The 4,902-nt window shown below is 32.3% G+C and overlaps 1 long non-coding RNA gene across 1 annotated transcript; it reads left to right on the top strand.

Moving 5' to 3' along the window:
• The first annotated feature begins 200 nt into the window (after nt 1–200).
• LOC127097638 (uncharacterized) lies at nt 201–1,092 on the top strand. Its single transcript, XR_007793124.1, has 2 exons — nt 201–500; nt 609–1,092. It is a non-coding gene; the product is annotated as an uncharacterized LOC127097638 (long non-coding RNA).
• Nucleotides 1,093–4,902: the final 3,810 nt, after the last annotated feature.

Genomic DNA, 4,902 nt, shown 5'->3' with positions numbered 1-4,902 from the left:
TCCACCACCGCCACACCTTCAAAGTAGCATAGCTACTGGCGATGTAGCAAGCTAGATTTCTTTCCAAAACCCTCTTTTCAAACCGATCAAACCATTGGTGCTCTCTACTTGAAATTTATAATGAATACTTCCACATGTATTTAATAGTGGTTGGTTTTATAACAATTCTCAATCTATGGCATTGGATTATTTGAGAAAAACCTTTTGTCGTGTAATACTATTGCATTGAATTATTTGAGAAATACCAATATTATTTGTGGCTTTGATTTGAAAGAGTTTATATGAGCTTTTATTCCATTTATGTCTTTCCTCGTTATTGTTATAACTAAATTGCCTCGGAGGAATTTTGCAATTATATGCTAAGTGTTTCCAAGAGTTGATCCTAAAATATCAAAACAACCCTGCAACTCTAGTCAATTATGCTACCCTTCTTTTGTGTCAATATGCTTCAGTTGTAGCAGGTACTATGATTATATGATCTATGCGCTCAGTTGTAGCAGGTACTATGATTATATTATCTTGATTTGTCCTTTCATATGATTATGTAGTGATTGGCAAAAAAAATTCATATTGTTTTCATTTTTAGCCATGTGGATTTTCAATTCCAGGTGCCTGTGCAAATGCTTCTGATGGTGCTTCGAAAGAGCAATCCATGGCTGCTAATGTCGCTAAGAAATGTTTGTTAGCTGCAATTAAAATAGATGTTGAATCAGCCCATATTTGGGCAAATCTTGCCTATGTACTTTCTATTAGTGGGGATCGTTGAAGTTCCAGCAAGTGCTTGGAGAAGGTGCTCACGGCCCTTGCTACAGTCATTTTTAACGTATTTGCTGAGGTTGTTCTTGTTCTCGAGAGAAATGTTTTGATGGTTGATTATCTTGAATGAATTCTCACAGTGAATATTTTTTTTTGGCATTTTTTCCATGATTAGAGATAGCTGGAATGACTCACATTGATTTTTCATGTATTGCGTTTTGGCTAGTGAGATTGTTGTTGTTGGTGTTAGGTTGGTTGTTGCAAGACAATTGGTGTTTTGGGGGTTGGAGAGTTTCGTTAAAGTTTTCCCTTATAAAATGATGAATGTTGTTTTTCTTTGATGAGGAGCTCTTCTGAAAAAACTCAAAATTTTAATAGAGGAAGTAAACAAGTAAACTAAAGTTTCTCTCTCTATTCAAAAGTTACATGTCAAGGTTTCATTGGAGAGACACAGTTTTGAGTTGACTGTTTCATTCCATGTCAACACCGTTAGTTCCACCTCACCAACGTTAATGTCACATAATCGTTTTTGGAACGGAATTTGTATAAAGGGGTTACGGTGTACACGTTAGTTAACTTAAAGGATAAAGTTGTTAAAAAAACTTAAAGGACCAACATGTTATAATAAAATAACTTAAAAGACCCCTGGTGTAATTTTGCCAAATAATTATTAAGAGTTATCGACATTTGAAGAACTTCTGGAAGTTCGCATTCTCTAGATAAAAAGCACACACAAAAAGAAAGAAGAAGAAAAATGAGAGAGAGAGAGAGAGAGACGATATCTATTTATATTTACTAGCATTAATCGATTATCTTCCCCTAATAATCAATTAGGGCACTAATTGAAAGATTCCCTCATGATATGATTGCAAGCTTCACGCTCTAATCAATGCAATAATCGATTATTCTTTAGGTCTAATTATAAAGCACACAAATTTGAATTTTGAAATTCAAATTGGACCTAACTGATTAAGACTTAGGTGTAATCGATTATTCAGACAAATTTTTCCCTTTGCGCCTCCTTAATCAAAATTTTAATGGAGGAAGTAAACATGTGAACTAAAGTTTCTCTCTCTATTCAAAAGTTACATGTCAAGGTTTCATTGGAGATACACAGTTTTGAGTTGACTGTTTCATTCCATGTCAACACCGTTAGTTCCACCTCATCAACGTTAATGTCACATAATCATTTTTGGAACGGAATTTGTAAAAAAGGGTTATGATGCGCACGTTAGTTAACTTAAAGGATAAAGTTGTTACAAATTTTTTTTAAAGGACCAACATGTTACAATAAAATAACTTAAAAGACCCCTTGTGTAATTTTACCAAATAATTATTAAGAGTTATCGACATTTGAAGAACTTCTGGAAGTTCGCATTCTCTAGATAAAAAGCACACACAAAAAGAAAGAAGAAGAAAAATGCGAGAGAGAGAGAGAGAGAGAGAGAGAGAGAGAGAGAGAGAGAGAGAAGGAGACGATGCCTATTTATATTTACTAGCATTAATCGATTATCTTCCCCTAATAATCAATTAGGACACTAATTGAAATATTCCATCATGATATGATTGCAAGCTTCACGCTCCGACCAATGCTATAATCGATTATTCTCTAGGTCTAATTATGAAGCACACAAATTTGAATTTTGAAATTCAAATTGGACCTAACTGATTAAGACTTAGGTTTAATCGATCATTCAGACAGATTTTTCCCTTTTGCGCCTCCTTTAAGCCTTAGATTGATCTTGGGCCTTGGCCAACTTCTTTTGGTACCTCCTTCTTATCAAATTGAACCTTTTTACTTAGAAAATATTTTGAAATCATTTGAAAGGTTAGAAAAGATAAATTTAAAAGACTAGACATTTAATAAACCATATTCTAGAAGGTTAATAAGAGTTTTTTTTTTATTTTTCAATCTTTAGGTACTACCTCAAATCTCAAGACAATTTGAGAAAAAAACCCACCCTAATGTGTTTATTAGATAAGTTTCCACTACTACAAAAATACTTTTTCAACATGGTTGGAAAAGGGATACCATCACAGTTGATCAATGTGGTAAGGTAGGGGTAGTAGTAAGTATGTTGTTTTCCACCATAAGCATGTGATTGTAATGATAAACTAGGTAGCGCAACAATCATCTTAATCAAATGTGGTGAAATATATAAAGGTCATAGGTTCGATTCTCAGCCCTACCATGACATATAACAATCGGCGCGCTATTTTTCACCACAGTTGACAGTTTCAACCATGGAGAAATACTTTGTTTTTTTAAAAAGTTTTTTTATTATTCCGCATATTCCCCATTTTTTCAGTACCTCTATTTTATACGATATGTTTTTACCACAATAGAATGTGAACCAACAAATACACAGTTTTTTGTAACCGAAATGTTATTCAAACCTAAATATTATTTACATCAGACCCAAAAATATTGCAAATAAATATTACAAACTCAATGTGATCCGTTTGGCCTATAAAGCGCATTGAAGCAAGATGTCCAACGTGTACGGACATCATTAAAGTCTTCTTATGAGAATGGTGTAGCATCGTTAAACATGTATATAAAAAATTGAAGGAAATTAAAGATAACGTGATATGAAGCTTAAACATTAGTATGTTATTTTAAATATATATACCTGATCCCAAGAATCAACAATGCTGGTAGAGAGAATATTTATCATATGTTTCATGACAATAAAATCAAACTCGTATCCTCATTTCTATTTCCTCGTCTATAAATCTAAATATAATATTAATGTATAACCACACATGTAACTATAAATAAATGAATGTCACAAGTAATCCATTTACCGAAGATATACAAAATATGGGATTTTTATTTCTACTTTGTTCAACATATGGTGTCGCTCCACAACTCTGTATATTGAAAAGGATTTAAACATATTACACGCTAATATAATTACAAAGTCAAAGAAAATATTACTAAAAGTGTCCTAAATATAAACATACGTAGTAAGAAGATGTTTCATCTTTGTTTGAAGTGGTTTTCCTAAGATGATGATCAATTGCCAATGACCACTGAATGAAAGCATAATTGTTATTTGGTAAAACATGGAAACTAACTATAATAGAGAAAACAAAATTTTAATATTACTCACGAATCGTTAAATGGTGCTAAGTAACAATTTTTATCCCCCTTCTTTAACCGTGATGATATGCATGTTTCAATCACTTTTGGATAATTATCTTTAAATCAAATACTAAATGGATCCAAGATCCCATAAATATCTAATTTATTTAATTCTATGCAAACACAGCGAATGTACCTATATGGTTAAACAAAAATTAGAATATAAATTGCTAATGATGCACAAATTTAAAATTAATATTTATTAGAATATAAATTGTACTTACGTGAACCACAACTATAGTATCCCTATGTCCAGCCACTCATTTCCAAACATGAAATTTCGTATATCTCTAGGACCGACATAAAAATTATAGTTCTTTATCATGTTCTAATTGAAAAGGACTTAGTTCTTTAACATCCATGACGTGACATACCAATTGTTTACTTGAATCTTCAGAATGAACCAAAATCTCATTATGTGTATCAGTGTGGACGGCTAAACATCATCATTTTGTGCTCGCACCATCTAAAACATATCTTTTAGGAAATTAATCATCATCTTCATTTGTACACGGTTGGACGGTACCACTCAATTTCTGCATCATAAAAATAACTGCAACACAAAACAGATTCAACACTATATATCCTACAATAACACAAAACATATTCAACACTATATATATTACATATCCTATATTTCATATAAAACACTAAAATCCTATTTATCCAGATAAAACACTATTTTTACATACCGCAACGAGCTCATCCATCTCTTTAATGAGAATTTCCCGCTCCTGTGCTAATGCATCTTCCAACTTCTTATTGTACATCTCCTCTAAATATTCCAACTCTTTCTTTTGCAATTCGCATTCACTTGCTAACTTCTTATCAACAATCTTGTCCATCTTATTCTTTTGCAATTATTTTCTCTTTATTGATGTACCATATAATAATCTCAGATCGATGCCTTCTCCAACACCACATACATGCCAACCATGCTCTTTTGTTTCAATTGCTTCTACTAATATATCATATTGTGGTTGTCGAACAAAGGAACC

The sequence above is a fragment of the Lathyrus oleraceus genome, chromosome 6 (assembly GCF_024323335.1).
Source record: "Lathyrus oleraceus cultivar Zhongwan6 chromosome 6, CAAS_Psat_ZW6_1.0, whole genome shotgun sequence".
Lineage (NCBI taxonomy): Eukaryota > Viridiplantae > Streptophyta > Magnoliopsida > Fabales > Fabaceae > Lathyrus > Lathyrus oleraceus.
Note: the sequence above shows the minus strand (reverse complement) of the source record. Positions and strands in the feature narration are given on the sequence as shown.